The sequence below is a fragment of the Pelodiscus sinensis genome, chromosome 10, assembly GCF_052426305.1.
Source record: "Pelodiscus sinensis isolate ZL-2025 chromosome 10, ASM5242630v1, whole genome shotgun sequence".
Taxonomy (NCBI): domain Eukaryota; kingdom Metazoa; phylum Chordata; order Testudines; family Trionychidae; genus Pelodiscus; species Pelodiscus sinensis.
The window spans coordinates 23339537-23361534 of record NC_143061.1 but is presented as its reverse complement, the minus strand read 5'-3'; the positions used below and the strand labels follow the sequence as shown (position 1 = coordinate 23361534).

The following is a 21998-nucleotide window of genomic DNA, read 5'->3' as shown; positions in this document are numbered from 1 at the left end:
TGCTTAGTTTCACCACTCTCTTGTGTGATGGTAATGCCACTCTGGAGGGAGCTGCTGCACTTATTATGTTGAACATGGTATCAGATGGCTTCACCAGCTCCTTGGCTTCCAGCTCCAGGTTTGTTGCTACCCTCTTCAAAGGCTCCTAGTGGGCCTTAACATCATCTTGGGGACCATGTGAGAAGACTCTAATATTGTCTTATCAAGCAAAAATGATACAGGTGGGTCTTCTAACTCCCCTGCTTCTGCTAGGGAAATCTTGACTGAGACTGAATTTCCCCAGAGGGAGCTTGCTGTGACTCAGAATGAGGGGACAGGTAGGAGACTGTTGCGGATCATCTTCCGTATTCCCTGAGACCAACCAATGCCCCCGTGACAGATGCAGATGCCCACAGGGGTTCCATAGATGCCGGGGGCTGGCCTCTGGCTTTGGTGCCATGTGGCCACTGGTGACAAAGGGAAATGCCAAAGTCTCTGGTTGGTGACCATGGCTTGCAGGCAGATCTTCCCTCTTGCTGTCAGAGCCCAAGGAGGTAGAGACTTGTCTGGCGGACCAGGTTGGTACCACAACCACCTGTCTCCCTACTTCCCATCAGCTGTCTCTCTGTAGCCCTCCAATGGAGACCTACACCAGGACTCCAGTGACCACTAAACTCCAGTGGTGTTTAATGGATTGATGATGGCACCTTGGCGAGCGACACCTCAGACTTTGAGAGCAGCCATCTCCAAAGACCAGGAATGAGAGGACTGATGTCTCAAAGACCTTCGACATGCTCATGGTGATCCGTACTAGTGATCTGGAGACCAGTGATGGGACTCCAGGAACTGGCATTTCAACCCTCCAGAGTGATGCTAAGGACTGGTAGGCCAACTTGAATGCTCCCAGCACTGGGACTCTGGGGATTTGTGATGTGCCTCTGCAGGTCTGTACCAGATTGCTGGCAATCAAGCCAGGATTCTGAGGAATACTGCCTAGAATCCAGGGATCAACAATGGAATCACTGGCAGGTAAATGGACCTCCATCCAGGGGCTGGTGGTACTGTCTGGCAAATGCTGGTGGGGGACCCCCAGCATCAGGCATGCTGCCCTGATAGAAACTGCTGGAAGGGTCCCAGGACCCTCAAACAGGGCACCTCACTGACCAGTGTGGGCGGCACTGAAAGGGACAATGTCCTGAGCAGCCTGAAAGATCTTTGGCTTGGATAGAACCACCAAGTGCCTCAACAGCTCTCCAGGAGCTGGTGCTTGGCCATCATCCAGAAAAGAAGAGCTGACCCGTGAGAGTCTTTGCTCTCCTCTAACGCTCCCCCTCCCTCTACAGGATGTAGGAGAACACCTTCTCCTGGTCTTTCTTTGCTTTTTAGCCAGTACTGGGGATGGAGATGAGCACCAGCCAGAGATTGATGCTTTTGGAGTGCTATGGTGCTTGGAGCAGAGTCTAATCTTGTGGGCTCCAAGGCTGATGAGAGGGCAAACTCCATAAGGAGTGCTTGAAGACAAATATCCTGCTCCTGTTTTGGTCCGTGGTCTTAAGTTCTTGCAAATGCAACACTTGTTGCCCACATGGGTTTCCCCTAACCACTTCAGGCAGCTTGTGGAGAATCACTGACTAGCATAGGTTTTTGGCACCAGTCAGAAGGCTTGAAGCCCCAGATTGAAGAATGCCCTATCCCTAGACTAAGTCCAGTAGGGGACTAATTAATTCTAACTTAAAACTGAGGCTACGTTTAGACTACAAGCCTCTTTCAAAAGATACTTTCGAAAAAGCCACTTTCGTAAAAGAGCATCTAGACTACAACCAGTACTTTCGAAAAAGCAAGCCCCCAGGCAGTCTGGATGCTCTCTTTCGAAAAAGCACAGTTTGCATTACATAGCGCCTTTTTTCAAAAGAGCATTTTCGAAAAAATGCATTATTCCTCGTAAAACGAGGTTTTCCATGGTCGAAAAAAACTGCTGCTTTCTTTCGATTTACTTTCGAAAGAACGCTGCAGCAGTCTAGATGCAGGAGAAGTTTAAAAACCAAAAAAGGCCACTTTTAAAAAAAAAAAAAAAAAAACCCTGTAGTCTAGACATACCCTAACAGAACTATTAACTATACAACTTTTGACAACTATATATACACACAACAAATTCACTATTAGACGCAGTTGAGATAGGAAAGCTTGCCAAGGCAAGGAGATACTGTAAAATAGGGGTCACCAACTAGTAGATCGGCATCTACTGGTAGATCTTGAAGCCTCTGATAGGAGATCCTGACAGGCTTAGCCAAGAAGCTATCAAGCGCTGGCACTTCAGTTGCCCCTCCATTCACTATCATGCTGCTCCTGCCCACTGCCGTGGAGCTGTCCCCCCAATCCCTACCTCGCAGAAGCCTCCTGCTTGCTGTGCAGGGTGGGGGAGGAAGAAGAAGGGGTGCTGATGTCATAGTGTCCCTCCCACTTTTATACCCCATCTCCACACAGGGGGAAGGGGATGGAGGGAACATGGCAATACAAATCTGTGTCACTCACACACTGTGTGTCATTCTCACAAACACACACTGTACTGCACTCATCTCCCAATGCATACATGGGGGATTGTTGTTACTTCTGTTACTACTTGCAAAGTGGGTTATTTTTGGTTTTTGACTGGTCTGTGCATTTCGTAATTTCCATCTCTCTGTTACGCTTAAATTTAATGATTTGAGTAGTGAGTTCTAAAATGCCTAAACTGTCATGGCTGGAGTAATTATCCCTATGGAAACTGCTGCTCTCAGAAGTGGCTGGCACGTCCCTGCTGCCCCTGAGAAAGGCAGAGCAGGGGATCTCCACGTGCTGTCCTGGCCTGCAGACACCACTCCTGCAACTCCCATCAATCAGTAATGGGGAACCATGGCCAATAGAAGCTGTGGGCTCAGTGCCAGTGGATGAGGGGCAGCACATGGCACCATGGAGCCATTGCTGTGCATGCCAGCTGCTATGAGGAGTGGTACAGGGCCAGGGCAGAAGTAAACCTGACTTGACCCCACTGCTCCACCGCCCGGAAGCCGTCTCAGTTAAACAGTGCCCAGCCGGAGACTACTTCCTGAACCCGTCCCAGCCCAGAACCCTCTCCTACACCCAACCTCCTACCCCAGATGCGAGTCCCCCTGCACCCAAACTCCTTCCCAGAGCTTGCTCCCTGAAACCCCTCCTGTACCCCAATCCTCCACCCTGGGCTAAGCCCGGAGTCCCTCTTACACTCCGAACCCTTTGGCCCAAGACTAGAGCCTGCACTCCAACCCCCTACCCCAGCCTGGTGAAACTGAATGAGGTTCGGGGAGGAAGGTAGATAGATTGAGCAAGGTGAGTTGAGGCCTTGAAGATGGGGTAGAGCAGGGGCAGGGCAGAGCAGGGGCAGGGCCTCAGAGAGGCAGGAACGAAGTTGGGCAAGAGTATTTGCGTTTGAGGTAGATCTTACATTGCACTTACATTGAAAAAGTGATCATGTGGTTAAAAAGGATGAAGACCACTGCTCTAAAACCAACACTGATGGTAAGAAGGAACTGAGGGAATAGAGAGGAAGCAGTGCCCTTTTTATCAATGCATAGACATAATCACTCCAGAGGGCACCAGAGGGCTCCTACAGATACCACTGAGAGAAAAACTTACAACACTGATGAATATGGTGAGCACACACAATGGAATCGACATGATCAAGCATTCAAAGAAGAAAAATTCTTGTAGGCCTTTTGGGAATAATTTTTCATGTCACAGCACTATTTTGTATTTACCTCTGCTTAAAACAATAGGCTGCCTGAGTTTCCATGTACAGATCACAGCATGACAGATTTATCAGATTAAGTGTTAAAGTCCTTTACATGAGGGCATCAGGGTGTAATAATTATGCCACAATCCACCTGAGCTAGATAACAACACTGTATTTATCACAAATTCCAGCAGTAAAGCATAATGTGTATTTCTAGCATTAGAACGTAACGAGACATCAGACTTTAATGCCATCCCTAGTCAAGGACTGAATACAGCAAGTGTAATTTTTGTGGGATTTTTGTTTTTAAGTAAATAGCAGTAGAAGCTGTTGGACAGCTTCTCAAAGGTTTGGAATGTGACATGTAGTTCCAGCAGAAATGGATTAGTGGGCAGAGTTCAAATGAGGTGATCAAAGGAGGAAAATAAATGTAGTTCTTTGCAGACATGCCTAAAAAAAGGGAATTTATTCTTTGGACAGCATGATAACATGAGTAGGTATATGCAATCTCAGAGATACAAATGTTTTTACAGTTAACTGTGAACTGTCTAGAAGGCAATACGCACCCGAAAACATCTGATAACACTGTGGTAACCACAATAGCAAAGTTTCTGTGGTTTGTGTTATAACAAGACTGAAATGTGTTTAATCGTATTCAAAGCTTTCTTGTGCTTTATTTTAAGTATTGGACTGGGCAAACATTTTCAGTCTTTAAATAGATTAACAGCAAAGACAACAAATAATTGAAAAGGTTTTGAAAAACAGAGAGTCTTCTGGCAGATCTTTCAGAGAGCAACAAAATGGGGAGCAAGTGCTTTTGGTGTCCAAAATCTTATGCAAAGCATCTATATGAACTTAGGTATTAACAATGAGGAAAGATGACAAAATTGTACATAAAACATTCATCTGACCTTCTGTGTGTGTATTTTTTCCCGTAGAATCATAGGCATTATAAAAAAAATTATCTATTGAGCCATCCAGTACACTCCCCACCAGACTTCTTACATAGTATACTCAAGTGAGTCTTCCAATCCAGTGTTAAAAAACTACTTTCACTGTGGGTATGTCTACACAGCACGGTTATTTCAGAATAACTAACGTTATTTCGAAATAAAGTGTACATCTACACACAAACAGTTATTCTGACATAACGTTCAGCCAGAGGACTTCTTACTCTGACTCCTGTAACACTCATTTTACGAGGATTAAGGGAAGTCAGAGGAAGAGTGTTCTGTTTTGAAATGAGTGCTATGTAGATGTGCCTCAATTTGAAATAAACTATTTCGACTTAAGATATGCAATTAGTGTAGCTCAAGTTGCGTGGCTTATTTCGAGTTTAGCACTGCTATGTAGATGTCCTCTGCCTGTCAGATGAGTTGACAGTAAAAGGACAGATTTCCCACAGAAATCTGCAAAAAATGTGCAGTTCCAAAAGAATACATGGACTGGATGAGCAGCCTTACATTACAGCACAGATGGTGTTTTCATGGAGACCAATCACTTTCATATGACCAGCAGTAGCAACAGTTTCAGCAGCAGCAGCCCACTAGACCAAGTACTCACAGAAAATAACCTGGTGCTTACCACCAGTGGTAACTGGAAATTAAAGATAGATATTATACAAGATACTATATAAAATACCCATAAAAGCATATCAACCAGAAATTGGTCATGACAAAACAATGGATGTGCAAGGTTCATCCAGCAAATTACATAGTCACAACAAGCACACAAAATGTTTAAAGCCCCCACCCAGTACAACAATACTGTATTGATTTCATTAATTTTGTAATGACAGTGGGAAGCTTCCAGATCTAGTACTACTTAATATCTGTTAACCCAGATGGCCTCTTTTAAGTAAGAATATAATGATGTATTTAATCTTGTATTCCTCAAGTAATTTCCTGATATATTATAGTGAATACCAGTATAGATACCATCAGATACAGTAATCAACAAAAAAAATCCCAGCTGTACTACAAGATTAAAGAGATTATGCAGATGGAAAACTTAATTGTAAAGGGAAATTATCATATTAAGATAAACAAACTATTGTAGTACTGGTGAAATCATGCACAGAACTGAAAATGTGTCTTATTTAGTGAAACCTGAATAACGTAATCAAGTGAAAACATTAAAAGATGCTGATGTAGAACTTGAGCCTCACCATTCAGGTCAACAGTTTTCCCAATTGACCTGGGAGCCACATTAAAACTGTAAGCCTTGGTCTACACTAGGGAGTTATTTTGAAATAACTCCCCTTACTTTGACACAATAAGCAGAGCATCCACACTTCAAAATAACAGGCTGGTTATTTCAAAATAACTCCTGCTGGTCACGAGGAATAACGCTTATTTCAAAATAGCATCAGTGTAATGCTCAGCTGCTGCTGTTTTGAAATAGGCCTCCAGAGGCCTCTCACAGCTGCACTTGTGGCTGCGCTGGCCACACTCGTGACAACTCCAATGCTTCCCTTCTCCTGCATACTTCAAAGCTACAGGCAGAAGGGAAAGGGCTTGTGGCACCAGGAAAGCCCTGCTAGCCCTATGCCACACAACACCCTTGAGTGAAGTCACGAGTGTACCCACTGCTCTCTATGTACGCCTTTCGGCTGTCAACATACCTGCAGCACCTTAGACAGGGGCAAAAGAGGGCACCATCCTGGACTGATGCGGAGATCCTGGATTTCATCAAGGACTAGGGGAATGTAACAGGGCATCTGCCCTGCACTGGCCCTTTAAAGAGTTAAAGCCCAGCCCAGGAGAGGGCTAGTGGAGCTGTGCAGCCAGCAGCTGTGGCAGATACAGCCAATTAGGGCCCAGCTGAGGGCAGTATAGACAGACTCCTGGAGGGGAGGAAAGTTTCAGACTCACTCTTGTTCCAGCTGTGGAAGAGGAGGAGGGACCTAGCTACCAGTGAAGCAAGAGGATTCCTGACACAGAGGCCTATTTGAAATCATGGGAGATTCCTGACACAGAGGCGGGCTGGGGAAAGGCAGGCAGAGCTGGAGAAGCTCAGGCCAGGAAAACTCCTAGGCTGCAGGGCATGAAGCAAGGCCTCAGAGGACTAGGGCTGCAGGGAGGCAGCCAGGGTAGGCAAAGGCAGCAGGTCTATACCCTCTTGCCAATGATGAGTGGCTACTTAAAACTGCAGTTTTCCCCTGAGTTAAGGGGCTAGATGACTGGCAATGGGTCAACTGAGGCAAGGTGGGCATAGGGGGTTAGTAGTTTCCAGAGGAGGACTACAGACAGTGGAGGCATATGGCAGGGCAGTACCCAGAGGGGAGAACACCATGGTCTAGGAGGGATGTGGGTCCCCCCACAGAGGTGGAGGAAGATCAAGAACAGCGGATGAAACCCCAGCCAAAAGAGGGCACTCGAAAGCTTAAAAGCTAACTCCCAAGTGACCAGCAGGAGGCGCCTGCAGCAGTGAGCCCCACTTTGTTATAGGGGACATCTAGGCTCCCCCACCTGCCCACAGGCTCCTGGCCTGGCCACTACATTCCCATGCCTACTTGTGCCTGAGCTGTGGGGGTAGCAATGCTCCCCTGGGATGTCCATGCTCCTATAGGAAAGCGCCCACTCTATAGGCAACAGATGGCTTTGCTCAAAGCACATCACCATCATCTGAACCAAGATCTTTAGTGTCAGCTCAGATTAGTGCTAGGCTTCATGCACAGTGTCTCCTGGGATGACTGCCCATGTCACTTTTCTTTATAGCTGGCCCAGCTGTGAGTGTGGCACATCCACCACTTCTGATGCCATCTTCTCAACCCTGCAAGTTCTGCTGGAGGAAGCACCCCAGGGAAGGCTTGCTGGGAGACCAGATGGCCTGCCTCCAGGCCTTGATGAGGAGCGCTGGGAGTGGGCCGAGGAGGAGTACCAGGTTGACCAGGAACAGAGGAAGGCCATATGGGAGCAGCTGCCATGCCAGCCTGAGGCTATGTGCTTCTCAATAACATCAGTCATAGAGCTCATGAACATATGTATGTAATGGGCCACTAACCACCACCACACTCCCCTATTCCCTGCCCCCCTGGCTTCTCCTAGCCCACTTAGAGGCTACCAAGCCCCCTGAACACGTGGAATTGGGACCTCCCCAGTAGTCCAAGCCTAAACCCCCTCTCCCATTCCAGGTTATTTCCCCAGTCCCTCCCCTGTTGTGTATATCTTGCCCCCCACCCACTCCAAAAAAAGTTGTTTTTTCCAAACAAAAAAGGCTTCTTTATTTGGTCTGCAGAAGAGGGAGGGGAAGTAGAAAGGGAAAGGTGGGGGAGGAAAGACACATGGGGCAATGCAGGGGCCCCTTGTGGAGAGCTTCACAGGTGGCCTTGGCTGAAATTCTTCCTCGAGGCTTCCTGGATGAGCACAGTCTACTGATGTGCTTACCTAATGGCACTGGAGTTCAGCGGTTCCTAAGCCCTGATCAGCCGATCAGACTCTACCCCCAAACCTGGCAGGAAAGTCTCTGGTCACTAGGCATGCCTGGTCACTAGGCAGGCGCACATAAATGCCCCAGCAGGTGCCATGGTGTCCACGGGCACCGCATGGGGACCACCGCAATGGACTATACATTTTAATTATAACAGCCTAGTATCTTAGATAACAGCCATCAACTATAAAATGTTAAATGTAAAGGATGACTTAAAAATGTAAAGGAAAGCTACTTCCTGAATTATAAATAAAAACATTTGAGACAGATGCAGACGAGTACAATTTTACTTGATCTGCTAAAGATGTCTGCTAAATGGTTCTTTAAAGCACCATCTTCTATCAGTCTTACCTTTGTGTATAAAGTCATCACTGAACACAGCTGCTGAGGTGATAATTCCCAGAATTGTATTGTATGAAAATGACTTGTAAAGACTCTGAAGCCTGTGCTTTTGCAGAGGGGGGAGAGAGAGAGAGAGAGAGAGAGAGAGAGAGAGAAGGGGGGTGAGGGGAGGAGGAAGGACCTCTGTCAATGCAAAGCAAAGCAAAGGCTCCAGGTACTGGGGCTGTCTTATGCTGTGCTATATCCAGCCAAGCCAAAGGTGGAATGTGCTGCTCCATCATTTTCCCATTGTGGAAGAAAGCTTGATTGTTTGCACACCATAAATTCATTAAAGCAGCATGGACAGGGAGATCTTGGTGAGCAAAGATTAAATCTTTTTAAACAATTTTGTTTCCACTTTGAATTCCGGTCTTTCCCTTTGCAAACATTCATATGCTAATATTTGATTATTAGCCAGCAGAAGGTGGGTTTTTGTGCATCTATCCTAACTTGTAGCTAACTAGATCCAAATTATTATTTCAAGTTTGTAGAACTTAACACCTCACCAATATAATTTTACTCCTATTAAAAATCTAGAAAGAAATAGGGTTAATTAGAGTTAATCTTAGAGAAAGATACCAAGTGCCATGCTGTAGTGGACCATATTAAAATACTTCTGTTTATCTAAAAGGGAATACAGTGTGCCTATGTCTGGGGACAGAGAAGAACAGTATATAGGAGGAGACATAACAAAAATCAATTGTCATTTATAGGCTTAAGGAAATTCATTAGGTAAGAAACTAAGGGTACATCTACACCGTGCAGCTCTGCATCTACACAAGCCACCCGTTATTTCAAAATATTATTCAAAATAATGAGCATGCTATTTTGCCATCCCAGTAAACCATGTTGCATGAGGGATAAGGGATGGCTCAAAATAGTGTGTTATTTTGAAATTTGGTGCTGTGTAGGCCAAATTTCAAACTAAGCCATTTTGAATTATTTGAAATAAGATACGCAATTTGCTTGGAGCAAACTGAGTATCTTATTTCAAGTCTAGGGTGCTGTGTAGACACACTGACTAATGAGTCCATGAGCAAGCCAACAAAGATTTGTAAGTGCAATAATCAATCTAATAGACATAAGTTTGACATCACAGCTCATACTGAATTCAACAGAAGCTGCACTGAAACATCTAAACCAGTGGTTCCTAAACTTTTCGGCATCACACCCCCTTTTTTTACTTTTGAGAAACCCTCACCCCTCCCTGCAAAAAATAGAGCAAAACTTGAGAGAGAAAAAAAAGGTACTGACCAGGCCCAAAAAACAGTCATGGCCTCTTTAATTCTCAGGACCAGTGTAAAGGTTCTGGTTACTCGAGGGGAAAAGGGGTTACTCGAGGGGTTGACCCCACACCCCCAAAAATTGCCCTTTTAAGAGCACAGCTGGCATTGCCGTTTTAAGGTAGCCATTTTGAAGTCTGCCCGGAATGTTCCATTCTCCCTCCCATCCCAGCCAGCCTGAGCTGTGCATGCTCCAGGGGATGCCCAAGCCAGGAAAAAACAACAAATACCAGACATGTCACATAGTATTTTTTTTTTTTTTTTTTTAAACACACTGGATGGACCGGGCTTTTTCTTGGGAGAGATTGACAGGTGACATGGGGAAAGGAAGGAGTCTGGATTGTCTCGCACGCCCCCTTGGAATGTCTTTGTGCCCCCCAGTTTGGGAACCTAAGGCCTAAATCTTTTCTTTAGATCAAACGGCCAGTCTATCTACAATTACAATTTTAAACATGTGGTACAGTTTACATCTTTACAAAAGCTATTCTACCTTCATAAATGTGTTTTTGAATTCACATCTGTTACTCCTGGGAAATCAGGGATTTTTCCTGGGGAATTACAGGAGTTTCACTTGTCCTCACACCTAGACTGCCTTAAATCTCAATCTCACAGAATACACTGCTTCAAGGAGCAGTTCCAGGAACTGTAAGATAGGCAACCAGAAGGCATAGAATCATAGAATAATAGGACTGGAAGGGACCTCAAGAGGTCATCGAGTCCAGCCCCCCCGTCCTCAAGGCAGGACCAAGCTCCACCTACACCATCCCTGACAGATGTTTATCTAACCTGTTCTTAAATATCTCCAGAGAGGGAGATTCCACTACTTCCCTTGGCAATTTATTCCAATATTTGACCACCCTGACAGTTAGGAATTTTTTCCTAATGTCCAATCTAAACCTCCCCTGCTGCACTTTAAGCCCATTACTCCTTGTCCTGTCCTCAGAAACCAAGAGGAACAAATTTTCTCCTTCCTCCTTGTGACACCCTTTTAGATATTTGAAAACCGCTATCATGTCCCCCCTTAATCTTCTTTTTTCCAAACTAAACAAGCCCAGTTCATGAAGCCTGGCTTCATAGGTCATTGCAACAAAAACTTTAGAATGTCATTAGAATGAATGCCAATCAAATGCAGGAGCCTTTAAACTGAATCAACATGACTTTTGTTTATTAAGCAAGCTATTTTTGCTTATATAGCTTCTATCCAACTCAATGGCTCAAATCCAAACCATTAAATTCTAGAGTAGAAACAGTGCTAAAGTAGCATCTTTGTCACGTAAGAATGTGAATACTGATTTCTAATCACAAAGTTATGGGGGGGGGAAATGAATAAGACGCCACTATGTGGAATCTGAAAGAACAAAATTAGCTGTTGATAAATGCTCACTTTTTAAATTGCAACCACTGAGCACAGCTGTACAAAATCTGATTTGACAGAAGTTATGTAATTATAACTTATCTCTCTAAAAACAGAGCGCCAAACTTCTTTCTTGTTTCATGCAAATGGGGTTTCTGTGGAATAAATGTGGTATAAATTTGACCATTTAAAATAACACAAACCATAAAATGATGCACTTATTTTTAAAAACCACTACTATATCACTGAAATGTTAAATGAAATCCATCATATTTGTAAGATCCACAATAATCATGTGAGAAATCATGCCACAAAATACTGCAAAACCAGCAAATGAAACTTCTGCATGTTTTTATGGATCCTACAAAGATGATGGATTGTCTTTATTATCTCACTGATATAGTTGCCAATTTTCAAAATAGATACTTGTAATGTGGAGGTAACCAATTCCTAGATGTGCCAGATTTTAACAGAGATCTCACATTTTTCTATAGTTAATGCTTCATTTGCAATACAAGTTGTAGTTATCATGATAGTACACAAAAGACACAAAATCACCAGGAATTCAGTATTTGTAGGGTTTGGTTATGATGATTGTTTTGCCATGTCAGAGTACTGCAATTTGGTTGGAGGACTGAGAAGGAAAGGCAACATTTTATTGAGGTATAGGTTGAACCTCTAGTCCAGCACACTCTGGTCTCATCCATGGTCCGACATGATTTTAGTTAGCCAAATGTCGGTTTATCATGGGTGTGGGCCAGGTTTCCCAAGGTCCCATAAAATTAGTGTACAGGCACCAGTCCTGGCTTTCAGTGTCCTGTGCTGCTGTTTACCCCTAATTTACTCCTATTTGTCTTCTAAGAGCCCAATAAGCAATGGACATGTTGGTAATGCTACTAGACAATACTGACCTCCTGTGGCTCAGCAAATGCTCTGGTTTGGCACCTGTCAGGTCCCAAGGATGCCGGACTAGAGAGGTTCAACCTGTATATAAAATCCATAAAAGAAATAAAAAAAAAACCACTAAACTATTTGAGATCATCCACTGAAACCAAAGACTGAAAACTGAAGCTAAGTAGGATACTACCCCTAAGAAATCCACATGTCTTTAAAGGATGCATTTACTTAAGCGATTAGCAAAGATGCAACAGAAATAGCATAAATCACTTCAAGACGGAGCTTGACATATTTTTGTCTATATCTTTAGGATTAGAATAGCAAAATAGATGTTGATGTGATTTAACCCTGAGAAATAAAGAGTTTCTATTAGATTGGGTTGGAAGTACTTACTAATAAATAAGTATCACCCTGACATGTCCCATTACCAGACCATATTGTTATAGTTGCTTGTAAAACTTGGACAACTTTAACCATTTGGGCTAAAATTTTCAGTGTTAGGTGACTGATTTTTGTTCTTTTTTCCCTTTCTTTCTTAAACTATTTCAGCCAAAATGGTTTAGCTATTCCCAAAAAAGAGGCTAGAGAAAAATATTTTGCCTGTCTTCAAAAATTCCAGTTAACATTTCCTAGAAAAAGTCTAGCACTTTGGAGCAGGGACAAAAAAAAATTGACAGTGGGATAGACTTTGTCAATGATGTGCCTTTTGTTGTCCTTGTGAAAATCTATCCAAATTTTTATTTATATATAGATATATACATACACACGTGAAAACTCATAATTAATACATATTCAATTGAGACTTGCTAAAGATTTACATCTGTACTGAGCATAATTCAACCCAAAATTTAATAGGACTTTACTTGTAACTGCTGTTCTGAGCTGTTGTGGATTAGGCACAGGAACTGAAAGTAGGGAAATTATCTTTCTTGTGTGCTCATTAATCACCCATGGCACCCAAAAACGGCACGGAGAAAGAAACTGCTGGATTCAAATGGAGACAAGAAACAAACCCGGGGATTTGATGGAGTAGACTGGGACAGCAAGTTGTGAGATGATGGTAGGGGGAGCAGGGAGAGAAGAGTGAGAAGCTGGAAGCCAGGGACCAGGAGTCAGTGGGGCTGGAGAAGGTAAGTGTGGAGCATGACCTAATGGTGGGAGGGTGACACAAAACAGACACAGATCCAAGAGCGAGAAACACTGTTGCAGGCTTGGTGGGGGAAATATATAGAGTGAAAAAAGACAAATTGGATGAGAAGCTGGGGGCAACTAGGAATGGCCAGGCAAAATGATTGAAAGGAAGGTGGGTGGGTGGGGAGAAACTTAGGGGTACATCCTAGGTAAGTACACTGGAACCAGCATAAGAAGGCACAGGAGTAGAAACTGGGACTGGGCATGTGAGGAGAATGGGACATAAATGAAGAGCTGAGGTGGGGAAAAATGGGATTGCAATAGTCTGGACAGGACAGAGCACAAGAGGTCAACTTTCAGAGGTATATAGGGGAGCAGGTAGAAGGGTTGCCGGACCAGAGAGTCCTGGACAAGAGAGGTTCAACCCTAGCAGATAATGTCAAAATTCATGGATAATGTCTGTTGTCATTCATTTTTCTATATATTGCTAATGTCAATAAAAGAACTACTGCAGTTTTCTGTTATATACAGTTTCCTCTTCCCCCATATAGATTATTTTTCAGGCTCAGTGATACGGATTTCAGTGTAACTGAACAAAGCTATACCCTTCCCAAGTTAGTTTTCCATTTTAATTTGTCTTTCCTTATTCTAGGCAATTTTCCAAATCCCTTTTAAAGACCCAATGTGGGAGTTTCTGGCTTAAAATACAGATTATTTTTAAATAGCTTCAAAACCCTATGCAGTTTTGGTTGATGCAGGTAAGAAAAAGGACTTCTTAGCCCCACAGGCAAATATTAGAAGTGAAAGTTTCACCCAAATGCTTTATCCATAATACAATGGCTTAGAGTAGATCAATAATCACCAAATGGTGAGAAATACCTCTTTAGGGGTGTGTGGAAGAACGTTCAAGGGGGAGGGTAGCCCTCCCAGAGTTCAGGGAGGACACATCACACTTCCAGCTCTGTTCTGCAACAAGTCTAGCTTCACCCCCAACCTTGCTCCTCCCCTGACCTTGTTCAGCCTTCCAATCTTGCTCTACCTCCAATCCCAGGCCAACCCAAGGGAGGGAGTGTCACACTTCCAGGCCTGCTACCGCCTTAACTCCAGTCAGCCTCCAGCTTGCTCTGCCCCCTCTCCTCCAGCCCACCTCCATCTTTAGAACCAAGCTTCACTGCTGAGGATCGTTTGGCTGTGAAGTAATGGAAGGGAGCACAGACAGATTCAGTTAACAGTAAGGTGAGTAACTGGAAAAGTTTAGTGATAGAAATGTAGCTGTGTTAGTCTGGTGTAGCTAAAACAAAATACAGGACTATGTAGCACTTTAAAGACTAACAAGATGGTTTATTAGATGATGAGCTTTCGTGGGCCAGACCCACTAAGTGACTCAACTGCAGCCTTACATTAAGTTTTCAGCTTTTATCATGTAATGAAACTAGAAACTACCCTTAAACTTGATATTGCTTTGCATTTCTGGAGGGATTTCAAACTGGAGATTAGCAGCCTATTCAAACACAGAACATGAACATTGTCTGTTTTGTTCATTAGCTACCATAAACCACTCTTAAATTTTGGCCTATTGTTAAATATCACATCACTGGTATAACAAGTTATGCAAAAAACAGCTGCCCTTATAACCTATGTGAATTATTGCCTTATGAACAATTTTTTAAAATGTGTGGGTTTTAATTTTAAAAAGTAAAATGAATAATAAGAATACTCATTTAAGTAAAAAAGTTATATTGCAAGACTCAGAATTAAACCCAAACTAACTTCTAGTATAACTCCACCACTGCTTAGAGTTCCACTAGAAATTAATCTAGCCCAGTAAAAACATGATAATTAATTGCCACTGAACCAGACAAGTTGCCAATTTAATTTCATCCAGTTAAATAAATTGCTGTTGAGGACACAGGTTGGACCTCCCTGGTTCGGCACCCTCGGGAACTGACCAGTTCTTAATGACAGGGGCAGCATTCCCAAGGGGCAGGGTTGCAGGGAGCCAGAGTCAGCTGGGGACTCCATCTGATCCCTGGCTCCCACAGTGCTGCCCCTTTGAAATGCTGCCACTGTGTTTCAAAGGGGCAGCATTAGCAGAACCTGCAATCAACTAGGGACTCCAGCTGATCCCGGGCTCCTGAGGTGCTGCTCCTTTGAAATGCCACAGCTGCGTTTCAAAGGGGCAGCTGCACTGAGCCTGAGGTCAACCGAGGACTCCCGTTGATCCCAAGCTTCCTCAGCGCTGCCACTTTGAAACACCACTGCAGCATTTCAAAGGGTCAGCACACACAATTAATAGTGATTAAATGTTTTAATCACACAATTAATTGTGATTAATTTTTTTTAATTGCCTGACAGCCCTATTTCTTAAATTCTTTTGTGGAGACAGCTTGCAAAGTATTTCCTCAAAAGATGAACATTGAGGCTGAAAGTACTAATTATCTGTGCTCTGTGTCTATTTTTAGAGTCCTAATCACAAATGTCCAAGTAGAAATCTCCCTACAAAGAAAAAAGGTGTTGATCTGTACACCAGATACAACTGAGACTCTAGTTACAACTGAAAAACTCCAGATACAACTGAAAAACTCCAGATACTATAACCTGTGGTTGGATGAAAAAAAGGTGCCTGTTGTATCTGTTAATTTATCATCTTCTGTTTATAGTTATATAGTGTGTACACATGTGTAGGTGGGGTGTTATTTTGTGCTTAAAATTTTGTTATTCAGTTTTGCTTTGTATACCCTGCTTCACTCTTCCTACAACATAGGTTATCTGCCTGCTGTAGATTAGCTGTTGTGCACTAGTGTTCACATAGGGCTTTCAAATTCAATGGCAGATCACTCAGCAGAGCCCAATTTTGATTGGCATTATGCCAGTGCTAGTGAGACAACAGTAGTCCAGATTCATGCTAAGGCTAATGGTTAAGCCAGTCAAAGCTAGTTTTCCTGGCCACTGTAATACTATTGAGAGGCACATGACCACACATGCTGAAAGACCAAATGTGCAGCACTAGAAAATAAGGATGACAGAATATGAAGAATGAACAGAGCTGACTTGAAATTGGACAACTGTGAGAATCTAAAGACTCAAAACCAACTATTACAAAAAAAGCTGTAATGGTTGAACTAGAGGTGCATACTACAGCTGCTGATGTCCAAGATTCTTGCACACACTGTCCTTCTTGCATCCCTGCATTGTCTTTTCCTCACAAGCTAAGTGACACCTTTCCACCGGTCTCATTTTCAGGTTCCTCCTGAAACTTCCCACAAAGAACTGTGCTAAAGTTTTGTGTGCCCTTCTCATTTTCCTCCTTTTTTCCATACCAGGGTCTCTATTCTCCCACAGTATGGGCTGCTCTACATGCACCACCATTCCCAGTTCCCTCACACCGTCAATTCCCTTCAATTCCATACCAGGATTTCTATGTGCCCCCCATTCTTCCCCAAGGTAGGGGTACTATATGCCCCCTACAGCAGAGTCCTTTAATCCTTTCCCCATACCTCTGCCTCAACCCTTGCTGCCATAGTGGAGTCCCACAATCTCCATACCACCATTAGGGGTTCTGTGCCCCTTTTCTATACTAGGTTCTCCCTTTTCCCTCCCACCAATGGCAGAAGCTGTGTTAACACCTCCCCTTCATTCTTCTGTCAGAAGATAAGACATTCAAGATGTCAACATGTTACACTGTACTGGGAAAATAGGCAGAGATGAGACTGGAGTATTTTTATACTGGGAGATATTAATGGATGCCACTGACAGTTGTTTGATCTAAAGATAATAGTGGAGGCATTTGGGGCTGTGGCTGTGCTAAACAGCTGGCAGAGACTTCACTTGTCCCCCAATGTCCCATTTTTGTCACTTTTTTCCCCTCAAAAACAAAAAATAAACCCACAACAGGGTTCTGGCCACTGATGCCTAGTACATTACCTGAAATTTTGGAATTAGTCAGCTGGAGCATTCATATTACATACATTCAAGTTGATGGCATTTCTGAGTTTTAGGCCTTCTTCACAAACTCAATTAATCTACCAAAAAATAACCCGTCACAAAAAAAAACAAACCAAGTTTAAACAACATCAAGATTTCAGAATCAAGGGCTCAAAAACTGGTAAATACTAGAATTACGATTAACCATGAAACCTTTGTTGAGCCCCCATGTGCATATGCATCACAATACAGATTAATTATAGGAGTTTATGTACTAGTTTATCCTCAGAACTCTGCCTCATTCAGTGGCCAAAATTTATATACATAAATGAAAAGGGTAAATGATGCATTTTCCCTTCAAATTCATTCTCAATTCTTATTTGACCACAGGTGAAGCAGATACCTGGAATGGATAATTTTAGTTTGATTAGTTAAAGTTCAGCAAAGTTACAACCAATGAAAACAGAGTATTATAATGGAAAGTGTTGGGCAACCATAACAACTCCACCTATAATGTATGTTTTACATTTCACTAAAATCCTGTAGCATTAGAATCCATGAAATTCTGAATGTATTCCTGCAGTTGATGTGGACCTCCTACAAAACCATGCACACGTCACTTTCCAATTCTAGTCAGTGCAAAATGTCTCTGTCTTTAGTGAGAGCTGGAGCAGACCCTTTAAAATGGAGTTTCAGAGGAGCTAAGCATGGACAGTTTTGGATTCTGAGCATTTCTAAAAACTTGAGCTCAGTCTCTGTACTTCAATTTTGCATATGTAAAATGTGGATAATTCTTCCTGGTCTTGGGAAGGGGATGAGAAAATCTCTCTCGCAACTATGAATGGATAGTCAGGCACTATAGTGATGAGCACCACACAAAACTATAAATAAAATAAATACTGAATTTATGTAAGCTGACTGCCAAAGCAACAGATTTTAAATTAATCAGTAGTAGCTGGTTAACACAATAAAAGGATACTATAGTACCGTTCTATTTTACAAGAAAAGTGTTATTATTAATTTGATTAACTTGTCTTATAATAGCCTCTCTGCTGCTTAAACAGTCTCAAGGGGCCTAAGGTCCATTTATTATACATGTGGTCAGGAGAACGATCAAGAGAAACATTTTACTTTTCTCCTGCTATAAAAAGTTCAGGATGCAGTCATAAAGATTTTTGTACCCATGGGGATTCTGGTTGCAATATTAATGCCATAAATAAAATTAATATTGGTGTACTATCATGTATTCAGTCTACATAGACAGAGGGTTAATATTTAAAAGTTTGATTGATGATCCAGTGGTACACTGAAAAACACATTAGTAACCACATAATGTCTGAATCTACATAGCAGTTCCATTGTTCTGTTTTCAGTGTGTATATAACCAAATCATTTTTAAAGAAGACTGTTCTATCTCAATCTTCAACTTGTATGTATAAAGACACACATGACACTCAAAACACTGATTACTTTGGAAAAGTGAACTTTTAGTAAGAATGAGAACTTCGGTAATGTGTTTTTCTTGTGCCTCAATTTTCTGAAATTATTAGAATAAACTTGGAACTTCATCCGAAACATTTTTATAGGTATGCGTTATGGTCACATTTTACTCTTTTGTTCTTTCATGCTATGTATTTTCCTCTTCTGTTCTTGCATATAGCCTCAACTACATAGGACCATCTGATATGTTTCTTTCTTGGAGATTTCTATTGCTAATATACAAACTGGATACAACAAATCATTATTAAAAATCAGTAAGTGATTTTTTGGGTTATCTATATAGCTGGTTTTTATTTCATGTAGCATTTTTACCAATTGGTTGTCTAAAGAGATCTATTCCAAGCATAAAAATTATTTAGATTACAACACATTTAGTGTAATGAAAGCATTTGATAAGAAAAAAATATTCACATTACAACTGTAAGTGATCTTTGGTGTGAAGGCTAACCAGGGAGTGATATTGTATGCTATAATGATGAAACAATTAAGAAATAAGATATTTGTTCAAAACCAGTGGGATTTCAAGTACTGAGCTGGAGCAGCTTCTGGCCTGCAGCAGGAAGAGGGGGTGCTTGAGCCTAAAAGTGGGTGGAGGAGTTCCACCAGCCTGGTTGGAGCAAACCCCTGCCCACCCTTTAATGGGTTAATCAGTTAAACAATGTACTTAAGATTTCCAGAAAGCCTTTGAGAAGGTTCCTCACCAAAGGTTCTTAAGTAAATGAAGTTGTAATGGGATAAGAGGAAAGGGTGAATAAAGAAAAGTTATTTATTAGTTCCCATAATAGAAGAACTAGAGGACACCAAATGAAGTTAATGGGTAGCAGTTTTAAAACTAATAAAATAAAGTTCTTTTTCACACAGCACATAGTCAGTCTGTGGAACTCCTTGCCAGAGGAGGCTGTGAAGGCTAGGACTATAATAGAGTTTAAAGAGAAGCTAGATAATGTCATGAAGGTTAGGTCCTTAAAAGGCTATTAGCCAGGGGATAGAAATGGTGTCCCTGGCCTTTATTTGCCAGAGACTGGAGAAGGATGCCAGGAGACAATTCGCTTGATCATTGTCTTTGGTACACTTCCTCTGGGGCACCTGGTGCTGGCCACTGTCGGCAAGAAGGCTACTGGGCTAGATGGACCTTTGGTCTTACACCCAGTACAGCCATTATGTTCTAAGGTCCTCTCATGGACTGATAACTGGTTAAAAGACATGAAACAAGGAATAGGAATAAATGGTAAGTTTTCTGTGTGGAGAGAGGTAACCAGTGGGGTGCCACAGGGGTCTGTCCTGTGGTCATTGTGGATAGTTTGCTGAAAACATCCACTCAGTGTGCTGCAGCAGTCAAAAAAGCAAATAGAATGTTAGAAATCACTAAAAAAAAAAAAAAAAAAAAGAGAGAGAGAATAAGAAAGAGGAATATCTTATTGCCTCTGTATTAAACCATGGAACGTCCACATCTTGAATACTGCATACAGATGTGGTCACCTCATCTAAAAAAAGATATATTGGCATTGGAAAAGGTTCAGAAAAAGGCAACAAAGAGGGCACTTACCAGGTGTGCAGTGCAAGGGTGAGGTCGGCCAAGGGACCAGTGAGGAGGGGGATGCCATAGGCCGCAGCACCTTAGGAGTGCTCGGGTAGAGGAATGGGGCAGCCAGGGGCTATGTCTAGACTACATCCCTTTTTCGTAAAAGGGATGTAAATTAGACGTATCGCAATTGCTAATGAAGCGGGGATTTAAATCTCCCCTGCTTCATTAGCAGAGTGGCCAGGCAGCCACCACATGGCCCTCACCCCAGCTCTAGCCCAGGGGAGTTGGGGACAGCAGAGAGCTAACCAGGTGAGCCCCCACACCTGCACCAAGCCCATCACTACCATTAACTAACCTTGAAGCAGCACACTGCTGTGTGGCTCTTCTGAGGAGGTTGGTAGAACTAAAATTCTCTCTCCACGCCTGCGCAAGAGCACACCTTACAGAGAACCTTGGTCCATAGCAGAGTCTTGCACCACACACTGTAAAGAACTACCATTTTGCTGGGCTGAAAAGACTATATACATTGGAGAAGGCTTCTCAAGTTATATGACTCACTTCATTAACCAACCAACGAATACAGGTTGGACCTCCCTGGTCCAGTTTCTTCGGGACCTGATCGGTCCCGAACAAGGAAATTTGCTGGACCGGAGAGGTTCCCTGCCACTAGCCCCCTACTTACCACAGGCTCTATTTCCAGCCACAGGACTGCCAGGCTCCCCTTGCCGGGCTGCTCGCAAGACTGCCAGGCTTCCAACTGCCGACCCCCAGTCACTGGGGCTCTCTGGCCTAGGAATTTCTATGGTCCAGTTGGACCATGACCAGAGAATCCTGGTTTAGGGAGAGACAATCTTTAAACTGCTTTCCCTCCATAAGTTCTGTCTGTTCACTCCTTAATTGATCTTGACCTAAAACCTGTGAATCCAATCTATGAAGGGATTGTGACTAATTGATTCCACTCGTGACAAACAGCAGCTGCCTCATTCAAGGAAACAATTTCCCCTTTCTCCTTTATACACATGTAAATCCAACCACCACAGAAACCCATTCTGATGTTAGATCAAGACATCAACTGCCTAGATCACATCTTCTGTTCCTGAGCAAGCTTACAAAGAAACTAGTCAAAGGCTAACAAGCTCATCTAACTGGAGCTAGGGTCCTACAGCTGACACCATGGATTCAGGCAGGAATATGGGACAGAAATAGCTTTGGTGGGATTAATGGGGGATTTCCTGCTGGTAATATATGGTGAACAGACCTCTTTTCTCATCCTTGTGGAACTTCAGTGAAATATTTGATACTCTTGACCATAAAATACTGCTGTCCTGCTTGAGAGAAAAGGCAGGGGTCCAGAAAGAAACACTCTAAAAAGGTATGAATCTTGCCTAAAGGGACAGTCTCAAGAAGGAAACTGCACCTCTGCTACCAGACTTCTCACCTCTGGAGTCCCATACAAGGATCAGTTTATTTCTCTGGTCCTGTTCAATATCAATGTCACCACTAGGAGAAGTGGTAAGATAACACAGACTTATGTGCCAGCAATATGCAGATGACACACAAGTTCTATAACTACCAATAAGCAGTCTCCTGTTTGGATGAGATTAATTTATGGATGAAAAATAGCTGAACCCCTATGGTGGGTTATACTAGTGAGCACAGGAAAGTACTTTGAGTACTCTTCAAACACTATGTAGTGTCCTTTGGATTCCTTCAGTTTCACTTGATTGCTGCTTTTTACCATCACACTGGGTAACAGGTATGAACAGCTAGAAAGAGACAAGCACAGTCCTCCCTGGATGGGTTATTTCACAGTGGATTTTCATTACTGAAGAAAGTTAAAAGAAT

General features: G+C 42.8%; 1 protein-coding gene across 5 annotated transcripts in view; it reads right to left on the bottom strand.

Moving 5' to 3' along the window:
- Positions 1 to 21998, bottom strand: part of IFT80 (intraflagellar transport 80) — a 160310-nt gene that overhangs the window by 129375 nt on the left and 8937 nt on the right. Inside the window, exon 2 of one of the 5 annotated variants that reach the window (XM_075937829.2) lies at positions 12088 to 12160. The exons of the other annotated variants lie outside the window; for them this stretch is intronic. The gene's annotated coding sequence lies outside the window, so the exon portion shown is untranslated. The remainder of the gene's footprint in view (positions 1 to 12087; positions 12161 to 21998) is intronic. 5 annotated transcript variants of the gene reach the window in all.